Raw genomic sequence first — 23,645 nt, forward strand, 5'->3', positions numbered from 1 at the left:
AAATAGTTTTCTATGGTAGAAGAGCATGAATTTCATTATCAAGTAGACAATGCTTGCTGCGATTTCTGGCCGTGTGATCTTGAAGCAATCTTGCCCAGAGTCCCTTTGAGCCTTAGTTTGCAATAATACTTATTCACAGGTTGTGAGGACTGAATCAAACGATGGATATAAAGTGCTTGGTATGTGGAAGGTAGTCAACTCTTAGAAACCATGATTGTATTTATTTGAGGTGTTTCTTCCCCATCCTTTTACTTGTTACTAAGCCGCACACTTTGATCTGAAAAGCAGAATTTAACTACCTTGTAAGGCATAATAAGTAGCCATTTGTCAATTTCATCCAACATGGAGTTCAAAGTAAAAAATTAACGCTCACCCAGATGTCCTTTAGTCGGTGAATAGATAACTAAACCGTGGTACATCAAACGATGGAATATTATTCAGTGCTAAAAGGAAATGAGCTATCAAGCCATGAAAAGACATGGAGGAAACTTAAAAGCACATTACTAAGTGAAAGAAGCCAATCTGAAAAGGCTACATACTGTATGATTCCAACTATATGACATTCTGGAAAAGGCAAGACATGGAGGAAACTTAAAAGCACATTACTAAGTGAAAGAAGCCAATCTGAAAAGGCTACATACTGTATGATTCCAACTATATGACATTCTGGAAAAGGCAAAACTATAGAGACAGTAAAAAGATCAGTGGTTGCAGCAGTTGGGGGTGGGGGAGAGATGAATAGGTGGAGCACAGAGAATCTTTAGGGTATCACACTCTGCATGATACCATAATGATGGATGTCCTTCTGCATCTTTCCAAACCCATAGAATGTACAACATCAAGAGTGAAGTTCAATGTAAACTGTAGACTTTGGGTGATTATGATGTGTCAATGTGTAAGCATAACTGTAACAATAGTAATGCACCATTCTGGTGGGCAATGTTGATAAAGGGGGAGGCTATGCATATGTGAGGGCAGGGAGTTTAAGAAAAGTCTCTGTACCTCTCCCTTAATTTTGCTGTAAAACTTATACTTCTCTAAAAAGAAGTCTTAATATAAAAAATTTAACACTCTGACCTTGATTCAGTTCCAACTGTCTGGCCCTATCTTTCCTTATCTGTAAAGTGAGAGAAATGTGCTGAATAAATGTGATAATCACACATCTGCTTTTATAGGGTTTTTAGCACATGTCACAATTATAATGAATTGCTTGCTTATTTGATTAATATCTGTCTCTCACATCAGATTCTAAATTTCCATGAGAGACTGTCTTGTTCATCCCAGCATCCCCTAGGATCTAATAAAATACCTGGCACCTAGAAGATCCTCAGTAACTTTTTTGAAATGAATCAATGAATATGACATGGGGTGGCATAGAAATTAATTTGTTCTTTCACTCACCTCCCTCAATCATTCATACAATAAATATTTTTAAATGCTTGATATATACAAGGCCACATGCTCTGTGGTTGGCAAGGCAATATTCTGCTAGATTATCTCATTTAATCTTTATAAAACACTGTGGGGAGACTTTGCCAGTAGGTCCACATTAGAGATAAAAATAAAGTAGAACTTGAGGACATTGGGAATTTCTCTATGGTCATACAAATGTCAGTGAAAAAGTGAGCAAATACATGTTTTTTTTTTAATTTCAAAGTTTTTTTTTGAATATAGTGCTTATTATTGCAGGCACTATTCTAAGCACTTTACATATATTAACTTTACTTAATCTTTACCAAAAAAGGCTTTGAGGTGGTAACTTATTATCATCAGCTTTCAGATGAAGAAACTTGAGACCACAAAAGGTAAATGATTTTCCCACAGAAATTAAGGATTAAGCAATTTGCCTCTGAACTCAGTACATAGTGGAGAGGTAGGATCTGAACACACATAGTTCAGTGGCACTTAGCCATCACAGTCCAGCATGTCTCAGAAACCTAAAATGATTCTAAAATAAATATCAAATGCTGTTGAGCCTCCTTTGGTTGAAGTCAGCTGAGTTAGTGAGGGGATGGCTAAAAACTGGAGCACGGTGGACTTGATTCATGTGTGTGGTTTACAAAATTTTTTGATGTTTTTTTCCATTTTTATGCCTAGGCTAACACATTGATGTGGTACATTTAGTATATGTCCAATAATTTTTGCTGATGTTATGATCGAAATACACATTGTGAAACATAATCTGAGTCAGATCAAAAAATTCAAAATACAGCGTACATCAAAGCAATTGCTAATGATTCAGCTGGCCAAATGCCCCCTTTCCTTAGCATAATATATGATATTCTAGAATGAGTCTTTCAACAAGAGTTGGCTTGGAATTTATCCTCAAGCACCTTCAGTTGTGCAATTTGATCTTAGTACAGAAAATGTGTTAATTCCTTCATCTAAAAACCAACCCAAATTGCCTAGAATAGGGGTTGTTAGAAGGAAAGTTCACTCTGTAATACTGATGTTGTTATAAGGCAAGAGCTCATTCTTGTAACTTTGGGGGAAGAGGCAGAAATTGGAGTAAGAACCTCTAAATTCAAAGCTAGTCTCTGGGCTTTCCTGGTGGCGCAGTGGTTGAGAGTCCGACTGCCTAATGCAGGGGTCACGGGTTCGTGCCCTGGTCTGGGAAGATCCCACATGCCGTGGAGCGGCTGGGCCCGTAAGCCATGGCCGCTGAGCCTGTGCATCCGGAGCCTGTGCTCCGCAACGGAAGAGGCCGCAACAGTGAGAGGCCTGCGTATGGCAAAAAAAAAAAAAAAAAAAAAGCTAGTCTCTACTTGAGATCAATATCTTCCACCTTAAGATGCTGATTTTAGTTTATGAACTCTCAGCAATCAGAATACCCTAAAATATGGGTTATGGGATCTTACAACTTTACGTTTGCCAAACTGAGGACCTCCCCCACACTGTTTAAAAATAAACAGGCTATAAAATCATGAAACTTCAACTGTTTTCAGTTCTAATCTCTCTAATGGAGATTGTGCCAAGTAAAATCTCAGAAGTAAAGGTAAAGGCACAGAAAATAGCTGGGTTATAATGAGCCTTAGCTTCTTGCAGCTACCTTAGTTTCAGCCGAGTATAGTCACATAACATTGGAAATAGCCCATCTGGCTGAAATTCAAAAAGAATAAACCCTTCTCTTTGTTAAGGCAACTTTGAGGCCAACTAGACAACCTCTGGGATATGTCAACAAATCCTGACTTTCAAAAATATTTTTCCCATTCCGATGTTTTTATTTTCTCCAACTGGATTGTAATTTTCTTTGTACAATTCATTCATATATCATGTATTCATTCTTTCACTTCACAAATACTTATTGAGTGCCTTATGAAAACTTACAGTTCCTACCTTGGTTGGTATATAGCAGCTTCTCAGTAAAAAGGGTTTGAATAATGCAATTTTTCATCTGTCATTGTACTCATGTTCATCACACTTATAGCTTGTCAACTTGTGTTCATTCATTTAATAAATCTTTATTTATTGTTCTTGAGCTACTATGCCAAGCACTGGGGACACAATGATAAATCGAACACCATGGTCCTTGCCTTATGTGGCTTATGGTCAAAGATTCTCACAACACATATCAAATTTTTATTGGGATGAAGGAGACATGCTCATCAGCTCGAGTGGAAAAAGAACTTTAGATAGAAATTTCTCAGAAGTAACATTTGTCCTGAGATCTAAAGAGTGAGTACATGCTTCTCTAGGTGTCTTAGATGGGGTTCCATAAAGGCAGCCCTGAGACACTGGTTCCTGCACTAGAGGTTTATCACAGAGAGATGGGAAGCCAGGTAACAGTGTGATCTCAGGCACAGCTGTGCAGAGAATAGCTTCAGCCAGACCCTGCGGGGAGACCTCTGGATTGTAAGCCTTGCCTCAGAATTGCCCCGATCTATGCAATTTTGCTGGCTTTTCAAACTGTCGCTTAGAACCATTGGTTAAAGGTCCTTGTGCGAGGGGAGTTTAAACACCCAGGAACTTCCGGCTAGCAATGCCACTCCAGTAACCAGAGGGCAACCATCAACAAAGGAGCTGAAGGTGCTGCACAGAAGGGTAAGGTACACAGAATTGATGAAAATGGCTCCTAGGGGATAGTGGGAAGCACTAGTATTGTCCTTTACTCTAGATGAGGGCCAAGTATTTCAGTATATGCAAAGCTCCTACAGTGGAATAAATCTTTGCCAGGATGAGGGCCTGAAAGAAATGCAGAATGGTTAGAGCCAGCCAAGACTGTAGATTGGCATGGGATGGGCTGGAGAGGCAGGTGAAGGCTGGTCATAAGTTGGGTTAAGGCCCTGACTTCCATCCAAGAGCAATGGGAGGACACTGAATGCTTCTGAGCAGGGGAGCAGCATATTTGCATTTGCATTTAAAGGCTTCCTCCAGCTAGAGGATGGAGAATGGATTGAAGAGATACCTGTGTGCAGGCAGGTAGACCCAGTTAGAAGGTTATCTAGAAAAGAAATGATGATGGAGTGGAATTGGGTAGTGGTAAAGAGAAGCAAGCATATTGGAAAAATTTTAGGAGGTAAAACCACTAGGAATTGCTGATGGATTGGATGGAGGAGGGGAGCCCTGGGAAATATCAAGATTTGTGGCTTACCTGGCCAGATGGATGGCTGTTTCATTCATGTGAAATTGTGAACACTGGAATGCTAGGTCTCAAGGCTCAAAACTAAGAAATATACACACACTATTCACAGGAGGAGGCCCGTCACCTACTGACTGTCTGATTCCCACAAGAAATTACCTGCTTCCTAGGTAATATTTTTTGGAAACAAGCAGAGAAATTACAACCATAGATCAATTTCCAAATAGGGATTTCACAGACCTAGACAAACATTAGCCAACTTGCTCCAGGGAACGTACCATCCTATGAATGGGATGGGACTGACTGGGAAGAGAGACCTAGTATAGAGGAAAGAATTAAAACGTTAGACAGAATATAATTACTGTTCATGTATGTGATTCAACTATAAGCCTAAATGACTCAAAGAAATTTTTAATTGAATGCAATAATGAAGATTCTAGCCCACAGTTGGGTACCAAAGTTGGTTCTAATTCTTCTGCATTCTAAATAATACTGGAATGGATATCAAAGGGATTGGTATTACTGGGTCAAAGGGAATATAATTCCAAAGCCCTTGGAATTTGCTTGCCCTTTAGTAGTGCTTCAATGCACTTTTCCTGCACCCGACCCTACACCCTTAGTTTTGCTAAAGAGAAGTATGTTATAGTCTCAGGGTAGGGGGTAGCATGTTATGGTTTTAGCTTATTTGTATTTGATTTCTTGTATGATTAAAGTTTTTGGTGTCATCTTCTTACCCATTTTTTAAAAGGTTTTTATTTACTTCACCCAAATATATGCCATTGTATTAGTAAATTTTCTTATCAATTTCTATGAATTTTTTACATATGACAATGTAAACTTTGTGTATTTAAACTTTGTATATTTAATGTAAATACTTTCCCAAGTATGTTATTTTATGTCCAGAGCCTTTAATTCTAGTCTACAGAAATAAGATTTTCCTTCCACATTTCTTCACTGCTTTTTTTTTTTTTCCTTAGTTTAGAAAGTGTTCCCTTATTTACAGATAACAGTGTATTCTGGAATTTTTTTTTAATCCAACAAAGCATGGGGGTTGGTAATAAGAATGTGTATAGATAAACCAAAATCAGTCATGTGGTTTTCATGTTGAAGCTGAGTGTCAGGGTTCGTTATACCATTTTATTTTTTTTACTCTATAAAAATCTGTATTGATTTTTAAAAGTTATTTCTAATTCAAAGACCAGAAACATAGTTCTGCATCACTGCTAAAAGTTTTCTCACTGGGCTTCGTATTCCAGTCTTCTTTCCTACGATCTATTCCCAACATGACAACCAGGGTGATCTTTTAAAATGGTGGCATTTTAGCTCCCTATTTGACCCAAAGACCTTCAGTGGCCTGCAAGGCCCTAGGTGATCCATATATCCCTGTCACTCTTTACTGCTCTGATTTCACTACTGCTCTTCCCCTTTGCTGACTCTCCTTCAGTTATACTGCCCTCCTTGCCATTATTTGAACAAGTCAAGCACACTCCCACCTCAGAGCCTTTGCACCTGCTTTTCTTCTGTTGCTCCAGATTCCTGCATGTGAACTCCATTTCCTCCAGGTCTTCCTCAAATATTCCCTGATCAGTGACACTCTCCCTGAGCACTCCATGGAAAATAGCATCTCCCCCATCTCTCTATCCTCTTACCCTTCTTTTACCTCAGATCACCATCCATAGTATGTAGTTACTTCTTTATTTATAATCTATCTTTCAGAATCTGAACTCCTTATGGGTCCTTCTCAGTTTTCATTTTAAGTATATTTCCAGTACCCAGAACAGTGCTGAAAAAAGAAGTAATCATTAAATAAATATAGGTTGAATAAATTAATGCTATTCAGGCAAAGATTCAGATGATATTCTTAATAATACAGAGAAATGTTCATGCTGTAATGCTAAGTGGAAAAAAAGCAGAACACAAAATTTTCACCTTTGAAAAAAATTATGAGTTAAAAATATCAGGGAGAAAATTCAGGTCCCTCTGAATGGGAGCATTTGTGTGATTATTTTATATATTTGCAAGTTTTTGTCAAAGACTTTTATAATAAGTATGTGAACTTTAAGAAAATATAGTAGCAAATTATAAATCTAAGTTTTCACTTCTGGGGCAATATCTTATATGACCAGTAATAATATCTGTACTCTATGAAAACACTCAAAATATATGTCACTAGGTTCTCCTGGACAACATAAAGATAAGGATGCTAATAATTTTATACTAAGGTGGTTAGCGAATGTCATTGGCAAGAAAAAATATACACTGAGTACTTGATATGCTCCAGGTGCTGAGGTAGATAATTTGGGAGTTTAAATGTAAGCAGGGATAATGCCTATCTTTATTATAAAATTTAAAATATATAAATATAAATATATATAAATATATAAAATATAAAAAGTTTATTATAAAATCCCTGGCACACAGCACATCAAAGAGTACAAAGTATGTGCTAAATAAGTAATTATTGAATACATTAGGAAATAGGACTTGGGGCTACCACCTTCAAGCAATTTAGACTAAGTGAGAATTAACACCCAGAGCCCTAGACTTTGCTTATTATTTTACAAGATTTATCACACTGACAATTATTTATGTATACATGTCTTTCCTCCTAAACTGTAAAGTTTTGGTGGCAGAGGCCATATCTGTTTTGTCAACAACTGTATTCTCAGTGCCTAGCCCAGAGCCTGCTACATAATTGGGGTCCTGATAAATATTTGTGGCACGATTGATAGATGGATATGCCCAAAATTCCCAGCTAAGTTGGATGTATTAAAAGGCATGAGAGATACAAAGATGTTTAGAGAATTTAGGGAAGCAAAATTTACATCTTGTTTAAAGGAATCTGCAAAATACAAGGAAAAGAACTGGCATTGAGCTTGACCTTAAAGAATAAATCAACAATTTTAAGGTGTTATAAGAAAGTAGGCATGTGTCATTTCAAGCAAAAGGAATAGAATGATCAGTAGTATCAGATGTGCTTCTGTGAGCTTTTACTATTTGGCACCTTTTGAAAAGTTAATCCTATTTAAAGAAAAGTTTAATTGTGGGGACCGACAGCTGGTACCTTAAGTGCCAGATGCGGTTTTGTTTTATAGTTAATGGTGGCAACACTGCTTAATTGTATATTTACAAGCAAACACATGTCGTTTCATGAAAACTACTTGATAATTACACAGCGACTACTGGAACCCCTGATAATTACACAGTTACACGTGTTACTGCTACCAAGTTACCTCCTGATAGCTGAGTAATTAACTTGTCAACTCAGCAAATGGGGCTGGAGGGGAGGCATCTAAAACGCCTATTCCTTTTCTTACAGATGTCTGTGGGTTCCTTCAGCACTTGTTGAATTTGGTACCGTCCTCCTCTTGGTCACTTGGCACTTAACGTAGAGGCTGAAACACTTTCTGCCACCCTAAAATACCTAAACCTTTTCACACTTCCAGTGATTTTAACACATTTTGCCTTGCTGCTAATTTTGGGCGTATCCACCCATCAGTCCATCCATCCATTCACCCATCAGTCCATCCACCCATCCATCCATCAGTCCATCCATCCATTCATCCATGCATGCATCCATCCAACATCGCAGAAATGTTGACTGAACCTGTCCTATGTGCCAGGGCCTGTCTGGAAGTCACTCTTCCCACTTCAGAAAGCAGGGTGTTATAGCCCAAAGAGCATGAATCAGTTTTCAAATTCAGGAACTTCTACTCTTCAGGTCTCTGATTTTGTGCAATTTTCCTAATCTATAAAATGGGCCTAATAATGCTCAACAGGGTGGTTATTAGCATGACAGATAATGAAAAGGACTAGTATAAAATAAGCACTCAATAAATTGTAACACCCAACCACTGCCCACCTCCCACTACCAGGCCCCAGTTAATCTTAACTGTTTCATGTCTTCATCAAAATAGATCCCAAAGAGCCTCTACTTGGGATTGTGTATATGGTCAAAATTAAAATAACTACATTAATTTTTTTAATTCTCAAAAGTCAGCTGTATTAACTAAATCAAAAGGCCTCTTATCAGAATATATTGAAATCAATGATTTTGCTAAATGGTGTCCCAAATACCTGAAATGGTAGAGACAAATAAGCAATACAAGACTTTTTTCCTATTTTAATAAAACCATTGCCCAAGTCAAAAACATAAGTCACAATCACACATATCCACTTAGAAGGTAGAATTCAGGAGTCCTTAGGGGGGCCTGGTCATTTGAGACTTCTCACAGCCCTCACTTCTGCTCCCTGCTTCAGCATTCCCCGTCACAAAGCTTCAGTTCGTAAGGAAGTGGCTCTCTGTCTGGAGAACAGGGCACCAGACACTGTGCAGAGACACAAATAAAATAGAAGGTGAAAATAACACCTACCTCTGGGATTAAATATTATTGAGGCTGAGACAGATTAATGACTTGCCCATGTTAATGAAAGCAGGAGGTAGCAGAACTATAGTTCAAACTCATCATCCCAACTCCTAACCCATGCTCTTTAGAGAACATCACCCTGCCTCAAGCCAATCTGTACAGGGCCTTGAAAAACTTTCATCCAATGCTTTATTATTTGCTTACATTTATTAAGTGTCTACTACATGATGATAAAATGTCATGCCCTAGAGGAATAAAATTATGTTTAACTAGCATCTAATCAATGCCTGCTATGTGGCAGTCACAAATTTTCCATACACATTAGCTCATCGGATCATCTCAACAACTATGTAGGAAAGATACTGTCATTATCCTCACTAGATGCAGGAAGAAACTGAGGCATAGAAAGCTTATATAACCTGCCTGAGGTCACACCCCATAAGTGGTACAAGTGAGATTTGAACCAAAGCTGACTGTCTGTGAAGGCCACACTGTTAGCCACCAGGCCAGCCCTGCTCTGTTTTGCTGAGATAGCTGCAAGGCCCAGCACAGGACTGGAACAAGGGCAAATGTGCTTCAGACCTTGGACATGAAAAGCTCACAGTCTAACAGGGAAGAAAGACACAGAAACAAATACCATTCAACGTGCTGCGTGTTACACTGTGTGGTTGTGATGGAGCCAGGATCCCAAATGCCTGCTCAGTCACTTCAAGCTCCTGAGAAAATATAACATAAAAGATGCCAACCATATGCACCCTGGTTATTCCTTGCCGTGGTTTTCATCTGAATCCCTGCCTACTCTAGGGAACTGGAATAGATCCCATGTGGAATAAGCAAATTTCAGGGGAGAACTCTAAGACAGAGCTCAGATCAAGCCCAAGTAATTAGAATTAGTTTCCCCATTTTCAGTCTCTCATGGTACCTGGTCCCTCCTAGCCCTCTAAGTCTTGGAAACTCCCTAACAAAAGGTCTACCCAGCCTAAATTTTACATTCCAGACACAGAGGAGGAGAGAGTGTCATAAGGTAAGGAGTCACCTTGACCCCTTTGCTCCTCCAACGAAAGGTCCTTCTCACATGACCAGAATGCTCCTTCTGGCTAAAGAAAAGGAGCGGACTCTGTGTCAACATGACAGAGGGCTGGCCAAGTGCAGTGGAATCTCAGAGGATCTGTATGCACACCTGTTTGAGGAGAAAGAGAGGTTTCACAGAGGAGAGGATGTTTCAGGGACGACTAGGAAATGCCAAACACATGGGGAAGAAGAGAATTCCTGAAAGCAGAAATGTATGGAGGCACAGGATGGGAATGGTCAAGAAATCCAAAGTGTACCTGGGCACCTGAACAGGGAGAAGGAGGCTCTAGGAGTCACTGGGATAGATGATAAAGAATTTAGCCTGTTCAGTGGAGTAGTTCTAATTGTTCATGGGAGATCTTGAAGCATGGAAATGGCATGATTTATTTTAATCAGACCAGGGCCAAGAAGACAAGTCAAGAGCCTATTTCAGTTTTTCAGAGAGTGTGGGTTTGTGAATAAGCCGGAGATAAACTCGGGGGCTATTTAACTACTAACATTCAGGGCTTAGTGTCAGATATGGGGAGAGAGGAGGCAGGGATTGAAGAGTGTGCCTCAAAGCCTTCAACAGAAGGGAAAGTGACACATAGAAGTAAACACAACCACTAAAACCCCATAAACCTATTGTTAAAGAATTATGATTGCAAACTTGCCAAATAAATGGGCAAAGCTTAAGCTTCATTCTCCTGTTTTCCTGATGGGTAGATGGTGCTAGTCATGGGTGGTAAGGCAGGAAAAGAGAGAGATTTAACCTGACTTCCAAGTGCAGCTCTTCTGTCCAAGTCCTAATGACATCCCTACTGCAGGCTATAGTGTCCAGTGTGGGTTTGTAACCTACCTGTCTGTGCAGAATTTCCCACTAGTGGCGGCTTTTCACTTACATATATCTGCTCTGAGCACCAGAATGTTAACTTTCAGGTTTAATCTACCCAGCCAAGATATTCATCAACAAAAATGCTGAAATCTAATCTGTAACTCAATGAATGAAATAAAAGTATTATTGATAATGACTGAACCTGTTCTCTGAAATTGCAATAGTTTAAATAATAGCTGATGTTTGCTTGGAACTTTCTTTGTTCCCTGCCCTGTACTAACGGATTTATACACAGATTGCTAATGCAACCTGTGATGTAATATAAATTTCATTTAAGGTGCCTATTCTCCTCCCAGATTTGCTCCCTATAATTCTCCACAGCATTACTAAATACCATGGGAGCAAAAATAGGTTCATTGCTTATTTGGGCCAAAGCTTAATAGAACTTTTACAGTTGGAATGGGAGACAGTGAGGTATAGTGGGAAATGTTTGGGGCTTTGAAGTTAGAGAGAACTGGCTTCGGTTCAGCTCAGTTCAATTCAGTGCAACAGACAGACACTGAGTCCCTACTACAGGAGTCTTAATAAATGTGTATGACTTTAAGGTAAGCACTGAGCTTGGGAGTAGGTATACAAAGAAGAGTGAAGACACAGTACCTGCTCTTAAGAAGCTTACAAGTTACTGGGAAGAAGAGGCACATAAATAGATACTTTCAAAATAAAGTGGACAATATTAAGATCAAGGTAAAAAAAAAAATACTATAGGAGCACGAGGGAGAAACACTTAGCACAGCTGAGATGATTCCTGACCTAGGTCTTAAGACATAAGGAAGATATCCCAGCCAGGAATGGCGAGAATCCAATTTTAGGCATTGATTACATTATAAGTGAAGACACATAGGAAGGTCACATGTATGAAAAATTATTAAAAAAACATAAAGTGAAAAGCAGGGCATATTGACTGTGTGAGCCTGGGCAAATTCCCTTACCTTTCTGAGTCCCAGTTTCCTCATCATAAAAAGATTATCAGCAATGTCTCTGTCACTAGCTGGTTGCAAAGATTAAAGATGAAAACAAATTAAGTACCCAGAACACTGTTCATATCAGAAATTCAAAGAAAGATAAAACATTTCTTCTATGGGATGTTAATAGGTGTTTTCTGTAAAGTTGCATATATGGAGTTGACTAATTTCAAACTTTGAGCAGATTTCTTTAACTGGAACCTTTAATATGCTAATTCTCATTATGGACCTTTAAGGAAATGAGAGAATGTACTTTAAGCTTTTCCAAAGTTTTTTTTTTTTTTTTTTTCCTAACTAAGCATCCCAAAGACTCATGTTCCATAATAGCACTGGGAAGTACTGGCCAGTGAGAACACGGGATGCCCAGCACAGCTTTAATCCATCTTACCTTTAGGGAAACTGTGTTTCATTAGTTCATCTCTATATTTGAAAGCCAGAATATTTTTTGTCCTATGACAAACTGAAGTCTATGTCACAATGACCCACAGTGATTAAGGGTTCTATGTGTGTAAAGGCATTGAAGAGTTTCAGCTTTAGAACAGCTGATTTGTGAGAAGGGCTGGACTTCACTCCCTGGTCTCTTAAGTGTTTGAACTACCATCTGGAATGATAACCCCTTGCTTTATAAGCAAGGAGGCAGGCTGATATGGTGACTCTGAGCTCTATAGTAATGGGAAGAATCAATTAGATTCTCTGGGCCCGTTTCCAATTCTGAAAAACAAAATACTGTTATGCATCATCTATCAGCCCTTCTCTTAGATTCTGCAACAATATCACATCCTAGGTCAACCTAGAGAATACTCAGTCTCAAACCTCTAAACTTGGTGAGGCAGGAAGCCATGGCTTATGGAACAGAATTCCATACTTCCAGGTGGATTCCATACTCAGTGATACCTGGGCAGTAATGTAACAGTTCCCAGAAAGAACGGATGTGCCAAGTGGAAAGAGAATAGTATCTCCATCTAGCCTATGGCTTTTTGAAAGAAAATAAGGACTAACAGCCTGTGTTAAAAAGGAGTTGAAGGAGGACAGTGAGACAGAGAAGACTGGGAAGAAAGTTATTTGCTTAAGTGCAATGTGACCAGTTTAGGAGACTTCCAATTCTTCACCCAGAGTTCTTCCAAAGTTATATATCTATATTTGTAACTGTCCAGTAACCATCTCCACCTACTGAACAGACAGCTCCAACTTAATGTGTTCAGAATAGAAATTGTGTTTTTCCTCCTCTACGTAACTCTGAAGCAAGATGGTTTGAAGAGATCCCGCAGGTCTGGGGAGGCAACTTCCTGCATCAGATTGAGTGGTCCTCACAGCATTGGTGTAAGCGGACAGGAGAGTATTACTAGGGATTTCAGTTTCCTTTGTCCTCAGTTCTTTCCCTGGTACTATCTTATTTAATCCCTAATCCAAATACCATGGGAGCACAACTCCAAAGCCATGTACCTTTGACTAAGCTGTCTCATCTGAGGATGTCAGAGAGTTGGTACAGATGATGGTAGAGGCCAGGGATGCTGAGCTCTGGCCCTGGGGAGAGGCTCCTTGTTCTACATCGTGCTCTCTGTCACGAGTGAGCATGTCAAAAGTGCTGACTACCACTAGAAGGAACTGTCAGGCAGGGGAAAAAAGGATAGGATACAAATTCAGCAACTATCTCATGTGATATACTGTGATCACTGTGCTTCCTGTGCATGTTCACCTGAGAGCCCCTCTCTCACACACACGCAGCTCATCCCACCTCCCGTCCTGTCTCTCTCTCTTTTTCTCTCTCTCTCTCTCTCTCTCTCTCTCTCTCTCTCTCTCTCACACACACACACACACACACACACACACACACACACACACACCCTCTGCATGCTTTCTGAGGACACTGGAAAAAATATGCAAAATATATTTTGAGCTACCACACAGCTCTCCCCAGCTTACATTTTATCCACATTAGCTTTCATTTATTGAGCACCTATTGTGAGCTTCTGCTGTACATGTCCAACCCAATTTAATTCTCACAGCATTCCTCTGAAACAGGTATTATAAATTGCATTTTGGAGACAAGGAAACTGCGGCACAGCAAGTTTCAAAATTGTTGGTGGTCACAAAGCTGGTTAGAACACAGGGGTGGAGGAAAAAGTACCTCAGATGAAGACCCAAGGTCTTCAGGCTGCAAAGCCTAGGATTTGGCCAAGGTGCTTGGCTGTCTCACTGGGCTCTGTTGGTGTGGTGCTGGGTAGGCAATTCTATCAAGACAGCTTTCTGGTGAAGAAAAGTAATTTTAAAAATTACTGATCCCTCCATTGCCTTAAACTTAACATTCACAGCAGTTGGGAAAGTGTATATCAAAGAGAGTTCTCATCCCTTCTCTCTGGAGCAGAAAAAAAAAGATCTAATGAATGTTATTTCATCCCGGTTCACCTGAGTTAATCGAGGAAAGCAGGAAGCATTTCTTGCTGCCAAAGACAAGGTCCAGAGGCCTCCCTCAAGTGCAGCAACACTGACACCCAGTGGCCAAGTCAGCCCTCCCCAGGACCTCTCTGAATCTCCTCCCACAAGCCCCTGGTGGGAGGCCCTCCAGCTCTCTCAGACTCTCGGGGCGGGTGTGCTGAGGAGGACAGAACTGTTGAGAAAGAACCAACCACTGGGTTGAGATAGCTGCCAGTAGAGTCCATTTTTGCTCCCATCAGAAGGCAAATACTGCTGCAGGTAACTGATGACAAAGCTAGTTCGTGGCCTGAGAGAACAGGACAGGAATAAAGAAGCAGACATAGAGAATGGACTTGAGGACACGGGGAGTGGGAAGGGTAAGCTGAGACAAAGCGAGAGCGAGGCATGAATATATATACACTACCAAACGTAAAATCGATAGCTAGTGGGAAGCAGCCGCATAGCACAGGGAGATCAGCTCGGTGCTTTGTGACCACCTAGAGGGGTGGGATAGGGAGGGTGGGAGGGAGACGCAAGAGGGAGGGGATATGGGGATATATGCATACGTATAGCTGATTTACTTTGTTATACAGCAGAAACTAACAGAACATTGTAAAGCAATTATACTCCAATAAAGATGTTAAAAAAAAAAGAGAGAGAACAGGAAATTAGACTTTTCCCCCCTAATTTCTGTATTTCATTATTTAATAATTTATATATCCCTTAACTGTGTTCCAAATATAGGCAACTTAAAAAGATGCGTTGATATTTGGTTAGGTAATCCATTTTATAATTTGGTGAGCAAGATGAAACAAAGGTAAACAATGAGAGAAACAAAAACACAGGTCTAGATTGAAACCTACACAACATGCATCACTAAAAAACACAGCCCAAAGGTATGGATGGGACATGGATTCGCCTCTGGGTCTTCTGTAAACCAGTGGAAGGATGAAGGCCTCATTGGTTACAGTCTATGAGATAAAAACAAACCATAAGCCAAAGAGAACACAACTATTCCTAATAGGGACAGCAGGGGAAAAAAACAAACCAAAAAACACCTCTCCTGATGTCTTTACAGAGAGGGCAATAAGTAAAGGGCATGAGTAAGGTCAGTACACAGATGAGCATAACTGGCCCAGATGATCTTCTTTGTGGCTCAGTAACTCAGAAAACGCTAATACTCTCACTCATCCCTCCAGTTTTGCATTCTTAAAATAGTACAAGACTTTTGCTTTTCATTATTGGGCTTGATTGTGTATGTGTGTTTAGAATGCTTTGTGCTTCCCCTTTAAGTGATTGCTGCCAATTAACTTCGTTTGTCTAAAATGCAATAAGATTTCATTTTAAGAAGTCGATGCAGGGCTTTTACTGAGAACACAATAAATTAATCATTAAATCAATTGTATTGATTGGACCTTGCAAGACATGAAAAATTGTAGTGCAAGGAATATTTCCACCAAGGGTAGGAAGAGACTTCAGCATCCTAGGGGAAGGTGGGTCAGTATTCTCTGATAGTACTGCCTCATTCCTTCCCTGGGATGTTAGCTTCATTTGTCAACTCTAAAATAAATATGGAGACCATTTAGTCTCAAACATCTACCCTAAATAATAGCTTCCATTTATTAAGTACTCACTAGGCACGCCACACTATGCTGAGTGCTTGTATACATTATCTCACACAATCCTAACAATAAGTGTGAGAAAGGCATTCCTATCCCCTATTTGTGGACAAGAATACTGAGGCTAACAGACACAGAAACTTGTTCGAGGTGACCCATTTAATGAGAAGTAACGCCAGGATTTGAACCCAGTTCTGAGTAAACCCAAAGCCTGTGCTCTTAGCACTAAATTAAACCGTAAATTAACAGAGAATATAGAGGTCGGATGGAAACTACGACACACTATTCTGCCTATTGCCTGGGCTGCTCGTCTTCCTGACAGTGTGCTAACATGAGTGCAGGGAAGTGGAATGTTGGTGCCAAGATCAGGTTTTATTTGGAGGAAACAGAGTGTTGGTTACCAAAGGCAAGACTATGAGCAAAGGTCCAGGTGACGCACCTAACAGACCCCAGTGTGAAGGCACCTAACAGACCCCAGTGTGAAGGCACCTAACAGACCCCAGTATGAAGCACTAGGATGACAGCTGGTGGAAACAACCACCAGGGAAGGCAGGAGGCACTGAGGAAGGGCGGGCCACAGCTGTCCACTCGAAGTGGTATAGAGAGCCTTTGGCAGTTACCACGATTGGGAGGATATACAGATATCATTTCCAACCTTAAAGTTTACATCATGTACCATGAGCATGCACCTTAACATCGCTAAGCCTCAGTTTCCTCATCCATAAAATGGGACAGTCAGACCTCTCTCAAAGTGTTGTTGTGAAGTTTAAATGTGATATGTCTGTGAAGCCCTAAAGAGTCCATCTGGTACCAAATAGGTGGCTAGTAAAAGGATGCTTCTTTCTCCCCTCCCTTAAATCTCCCACCGCAGAGCCTCTGCTAAGGAACCTCTGAACTGGATTTAGCTGCATAGTGTTTTTCTCCCAGGCTTTCCCAATAGTTCTAGTCAATTTATCTCTTTACACTCTAAATAGCACGCCATCAATTCATAATCTGGCTTCACCTCTTTACCCTCAAGGAGATCTCCCTTGGCCCACCACTCGGAGACCAGGTGTGAAAGGGTAATCTGCTATCAGTCCTCACAAGTGTGAGTAGGGCTGGTGATGGGGTGATGCTGTGACAGAGGTGTCCACTTTGTTGCCTGACTCTCTGCTCCTTTTCATGGGATAAAGCCATCTGGTCTCAGAAGACTTGCTTTTCAAGGAAGCAAAGACAGAAAGAAACCTATACTGATCTTTCCCACCACCTTCTCTCCCAGAAGCAGAACCTTCCCAGTTTTAGTGCCAGAGATAACCTTTTCAGGATGATTCACTCAGAAAGACAGATATGAAAGGCTGAGGAGGCACTACTGCTTGACAAAATACCAGCCACAAAAAAAACCCAAGCAAGTTTTTATTTTGCTGGGCAAATTCTTTCAACCGATGCATACCTACTGGCTGATTAAAAATAAAGGTGGTTATTTATTCTTGAAGAGGCTACAGCAAAACGAGAAAAAGAAAAGTCTTGATTATAGTTGTAGCAGCATGTAAAGGCTGGCTGAGCATTCAGCTGAGATTTGAGCTTGAAGTTCTGGTACCAGATACAGCTTAGGATTCTAGGGAGGAACAGGAAATGGCCTAGCTCAGAGTATTCCTTTCCACTTCTTGAGTCCATTTATTTTATGGGTCTGACCGCATGCCAAAGCCATTTGGAGACTTCAAGAGTTTAAATAGCGATGTCCAATTAATAAGGTATAAAACCCTGCAGCTTCCTTACCCCCATGCATTTAGCCAGCCCCTCTCTGTTCTGACTGTCTAATTGATAGGAGACACTCGCAGGCCTGTGTCTCTGCATCCAGGCCAAGAATGGGAGCAGTCGGAGTGGTCTCCAGCATGGGTTTGTGTGTTTGGAACCATTTGAGCAGTCATGTCAAGACGAATTACTATTCCTCGTGGACATGGTGTCTATGATTGGAATAGGATGAAAGCTCTGGTAGTTTTATTTCTTTCTGAGACATTCTGGAACATTTTAGCAGTGAATTTGTTTCCTGGCTTTTTTGGACTACAAACTCCCCACATATTATTTTAATAATGAGGCATTCTGCTGAGGGATTAATGGAATAGCTTTGCGGTGTCCAAAGTGACAATTAAAGCTGTTGTTTTTTCTCAGTGATGCATTCGTCTCTTTCGAAATGATTATTAAAAAAAAAAAAAGCTCATGTTTAGATTTCACCTCTGCTTGAACAGAGTCAAACTGGAAAGTATATGGGAAACAACTTGGTTCCAGGAATATTCGATCATATTTAATGGAAGGGTCTATTAAATCTTTCCTCTTCTGTTTTGTTTTTTTTTTCCCCAACTGGTTTTAGGTTAGAGCAGGTATTCACTACCAAATTTAGAAAGGATAAAAAGCTCTCTTCTTCTGGATGAAGCTTTTTGTTTGGGGGAGGGGGAACGCAGAGACAATCTTCAATCTCTTCTCCCAATAAGTTGTAGATTACACAAACCCTTGTGCTTTTAAGAGATGGTTCCTCATTAGATGGCACAACAGAATAAAACAATTGTCCTCTATTATCCTTGGGAGGCAGGGCCAAGTATCCCACCAAAGACATTATCATATCAAACAACCACTTTAAACGCAATGCAGAATACAGGCTTTATGGGAAAACTTTGGATTTCTCCCTCCTGCCAAAGGAGGTCTAAAAGATGAGCCCTTTTGTGGCTCTGGAGTTTCTCTAAGAGGTGTACCAGATGAAAGATGACTAAAGACATCCCAGATGGAAGAGTTGGCTAACAGCACTGCCATAAATACCTGATGGATATACAAGCCTCTTGGCGTGAAATATAGTCTTTGCTCTGATTTACACTTTTAGGGCATATTTAAAAGAATGCCACATTTGCTGTGGGCGGGGGGGCATTAATAAAAAGTGTTTTAGATTTGTGGGGAGAGGGTAAAGAGAGCCTCTACTCCTTGACATATACATTATTGTTTTTCCTCACCAGAACGCCTTCTTTGTCTCTAAGGACATCTTTGCTTTTCTGGACAGGTTTTACTCTTTGTTGGTTGGTTGATTTTTGTTTTTTGCAGAGAGGGCAAACTCCATTCTTCTAGATTGATTCTGAGGATTTTTTGCTGGAAGGAAAAGCTGTGATGTTATGGAAATAGTGTTGCCCTTTGAGTCCAGAGATAGGACTCTTTTTCTGTATATAACTCTGTGCTTACTTTTGTCACACTGTTGGTTACAGTGTTGTGTCTGGTACTTTGTAGGCTCTTAATAAATATTTGTTGTTTATCTGAGCCTCAATTTGCTCATCTGCAAAATGGGAGCTAGCAATATCTACACCACAAGGCTTCAACCCATATTTAACAAGAGCCTCTGTATGCCATATTCTTTGCTCAGCACTTTCTTCAAGAAACCTGTACAAGTACAGGATGGAAAGGAAATAAATAAAAAACAAACCAACATGTGAGAAGGTCATCACGTAGTGAAATCAAAGAAACCTGAGTTCAAATCCCAACTCAGCCGCTTGCTGGCTTAGTTACTTAGGGAAAATTACTTAGCCCATCTTGGCTTCCAGTTGTCAATTTGTAAAATGGAACATTAATAGTTCCTACCTCATAGGGTTATTGAAAAGATTAAATAAGATAATGCATTAAAACTCTTAAGAAATTGCCTGCATATAATAAGTACTCCATAAATCTCAATCAGCCATTTGGCTGGACTTAATGAAACCTAATGCCTAGAATGAACTCTTCAAAACTTTTCTCTGATCAAACCATTGCTCAGGTGATATTTTTATTTTAGGACATCACAATTTTATTTTAGGACGTCACATCCAAAAAAGAATCCCTGAGACAATGAAAGGTTTTGAAATCATTTCATATGAAAAATGATTGAATAGCCTATTATCTGGATTTAAGGGGGAAAAAATCCATCACTATATACATATTTGAAGAGGGATTCAAGTCCTGAGGGATTTTTAAGAGCAATACTGGAACCATCTGATGGGGAGGTTGATACCACTTCTATTTAGAAGAGGACCTCCTGATATTTAAGGCTTTCTGAAAGTGGAATTTCCTCTTTCATGTAGATGTTAATCTCCTGCCACTACAGTTAAAAGAGTAGGCCTACGCTCAGTATGACATGGATCTGAATATAAGGTAGAGGAATGGACTTCCTTTCACCTTAAATGTTCTGTGACTCCACATAATGATTAGCAGGCTGACTCTCCTACTATTATACATTGAATGGCAAAAATCCAGACAGATCCTGTCTCTCCAGCTACTTAGTGGTAATGTGTGCTACAAATTCATTCTGCTAATTCCATTCTGTTTATAGAAAGTCATCACTCTACTGTGATGTGTCCTTCCTCGGGTATGAGGCCAAGCCCTTCACATTTCTTCTTGATTCTGTTCTCCCTCATAGTCTCTTGGTTTAGCTCTTAAGCCTCTTCCTCTCTAATTTTTTGTCTCCTGCGAAAAGGAGCCAAACCTCAACCTGAAAATATGCTCCAAGCTCTCCTGTGTTTCTATCTAACACTTCATTTTTCATCTTTTATCTCAGTTGATAAGGTGCTCTTGCTGTCTCCGGGTACTCAACCCCTACTTACTCCTCAATCCACCAACCTCCCTAATCTAGAACTGAAACAATTACAGCAAATTTCTCAGAGCTTCCCCATCGCCAACCCCAATAGTCATATTTCAGATCTTTGCATGCTCTCCTTCTCTTACTCTTTTTTTTTTGAATCCTTCCAAAGTTTATTATTATTTTTCACAATCTTCTGCAATTATGTTTTCAGATAAATTCAACAGAAAAGGCCAAAAATATGTAACAGTATATATTTAGAAATCTCTAAAATATTCAACTGTGGTTTCTTCTTCTTTTTCAAAATGCATCATTTTATTTTCCTCATAAGACAGTTATAAACCTTATCAATGTGACAGTCACGTGATTTCTTTAATCTCAAAATTTCCATGAGCATTCCTGGAGCTTATAGCCGGAGTAGTCCTGAGATTTCAAATATTAAATCTTTCCTCATAGCCACAAGTTCCTTTGATGTTTGAGTTATTAAACACAAAATCACTGATAATTTGTCTTCAACCTTGTTCATTTCCTGTTCCTAAAAGTGTCAGCTATGCTGTTTTTTTTTTTTTTTTTTTTTTTTTCCCTTTTTTTAAAATTTTCAGCTATGTTTTTTTTTTTTTTTTTTTTTTGATGAGCACTCTGATTCCATTTAGCACAACTTTTTTTTTTCCATCAGATTTAGGTGAAAGAACAGAACATTTAGGAATGAATTAATAATACTAGGGATTCTATCCAACAATTCAACAACAAAGAAACAAACAAACAATTAAAAATGACCTTATCTTACTCTTATCTTTCCAGGCTTGTCTCTCTCTGCCCACCACAATTACCCACATAGATACACTGTGGGAACGGAGAGAGGAACAGATTAGCAGTAGTATGGAGGCAGGACATTTTGAGGACATATAAGAGAAACCATGAGTGGTTCATTTTGACTCACTTTGGCCTGAGTCTGATGGTGGTGGTGGGACCTAATAGAATTTAACAAGGCCTTAAATTCTAGGATAAGGTACTGAGAATTACTTATATCTGCAACAAGAAACCATTTTTCTTAGTAGGAAATTGTCGTGATCTTTAATTTTCTTAAATTTATTTATTTTATTTATTTATTTTTGGCTGCATTGGGTCTTCATTACTGCACGTGGGCTTTTTCTAGTTGTGGCGAGCAGGAAATACTCTTCCTTGCAATGAGTGGGTTTCTAATTGCAGTGGCTTCTCTTGTTGTGGAGCATGGGCTCCAGGTGCGTGGGCTTCAGTAGTTGTGGCTCATGGGCTCAGTAGTTGTGGCTCGTGAGCTCTAGAGCGCAGGCTCAGCAGTTGTGGTGCACGGGCTTAGTTGCTCCGTGGCATGTAGAATCTTTCTGGACCAGGGCTCAAACCCATGTCCCCTGCATTGGCAGGCAGATTCTTAACCACTGCCCCACCAGGGAAGCCCAGATGATCTTTAATTATAACACATTGGATAGACGACTCGAGGTAGGAAAACCATTTGGAAGGATCTATTTATTTTCTGCATCCTTTTCTGCTTCCTATCTAGTAACTGTGTTGTTTCATTTGGGGAAATGGTATTCAAAGTGAGCATTTGCTTGATTTCAGAAGAGCTTATAATATTGCCACTATCATGATGAACTCCCCAAAGCATAGCTATGGAATACTGATGGTCCTGGAGATGGTGTGGGATGGGCCAGAGAAAGGGCATTAAATAGCCTTGAAACACATGACAAGAATTTCAGTTATCTTTTAATCCATTCAATGATACCAACAAGGAAAACATCATTTTGGTGCTCTGTATCTTTAGCATCTAACACTTTGCTAATCTTTAGTTTTACAAAGAAATTATGCCTTAGGCACAGAGCCTTCTAGACATAAGACTCTACAGCAGGAATTTAATAATATTCTTTTTTTGTTACTACCATCTATTTATGTCAAGTGAAATTGCTTTCCATTTATGTTGGCATTATGCATCTTCCTTTTAAAATGCATTCATTTAAGTAAAATTTAAGAAGGAGGGAAGTTGATTTACAGAAAAATGTTAAACAAAAGTACAGGGCTATGCAGTTGTGGTGAAAATGAGAAAGGGAACACCAGTGAATAGAATTTGGAAAACCATAATTTGGTAGAAAATGTGGAATTTGGAGTCAGACAAGATTGGCTTAATATCCAAGGCATACTGAATAATGTAAGACAATTTTCTTAAAAGCCTTAGTATCTTCATTCGGAAAAATGAAGAAAATAATACCTTCTTAATAAGACTGTTGAAAGGAATTAAAAGAGGAAATATTTTAAAAGTGCTGAGCACAACACAGTACTTAAGACACATAGTACATTTCAGTGTCCCTTTCCTTTCCTTTCCCTGCTGACCACTAGGATTGGCCATTGCTCCCTGTTTCCAGGGTCCCCCTTTTCACAGTGTACCCTGTAGGCAGGCTCTTGTGTCTGATGGCCTCGGAGTTCTCTCCTTGCTAGTTTCTCTACTGACAGGCTGGCATGGGGCAGTCTGTCCAGCTTCTAGGAGGGGGAAATGCCAGGTTGCAGGTGGCAGGAACTCCTAGACAAGCTCTTCCCATAGGCATCCTCCTTCTGCCTCTTCACCAAGACGTAGAGTCTTTTGTTTCTCCTCCTCTCCCCTTCTATGTGCAAAGCAGCTAACAATCTGCCCTTTAATTGGTTCCCCTATGGAGGAACTCACGAGCCCAAACTGGTACAGTCAAAACACTGAGAACCAGCTGATTTCTGACTTCTTAAGGTTTCTTCACCAGATATAGAGTCAGACCCTAATGCACTTCTTATAAGCTTGGGAAAAACACTCAGTTTCCCTTTCTGAGTCACAATTTCTTATCTGCAAAATGGAATTATTAAGGACCTCTTTTTAGGGTCATTGTGAGCAGGTAAAGTCTTCTAGCGTAGTGCCTGGCATCTTATATGACGGCCATTCCACGGTATCAGTCCTCAACAAGTATTACCACGTTCATGGACAGAACCACCATTTCAGAGCGGAAAAGAATTTGGAGATTATTAAATTCTTTCTCTCATCAGAAACAAGAATCTTCTCCAGCTTTAAAACTGTCCACTCTCCAGCTGGAGGCTCCCTTCCTTGAAAGGTAGGTAGTTCCATTGTTTGATAGATTACCATTGTTAGTTACAAGTTTGATTCAAATACTGAGTTTAAATTTGCCTTCATTTAATCTGCTGTT

General features: G+C 39.8%; 1 long non-coding RNA gene across 1 annotated transcript in view; it reads right to left on the minus strand.

Moving 5' to 3' along the window:
• Positions 1–8,690: 8,690 nt before the first annotated feature.
• Positions 8,691–23,645, minus strand: part of LOC113621502 (uncharacterized) — a 265,397-nt gene continuing 250,442 nt past the window's right edge. The window contains exon 5 of the long non-coding RNA XR_003433194.1: positions 8,691–8,907. This is a non-coding gene — a long non-coding RNA (uncharacterized LOC113621502). The remainder of the gene's footprint in view (positions 8,908–23,645) is intronic.

The sequence above is a fragment of the Aethalodelphis obliquidens genome, unplaced genomic scaffold, assembly GCF_003676395.1.
Source record: "Aethalodelphis obliquidens isolate GAN/ISIS:26980383/991018 unplaced genomic scaffold, ASM367639v1 scaffold9, whole genome shotgun sequence".
Classification (NCBI taxonomy): Eukaryota; Metazoa; Chordata; class Mammalia; order Artiodactyla; family Delphinidae; genus Aethalodelphis; species Aethalodelphis obliquidens.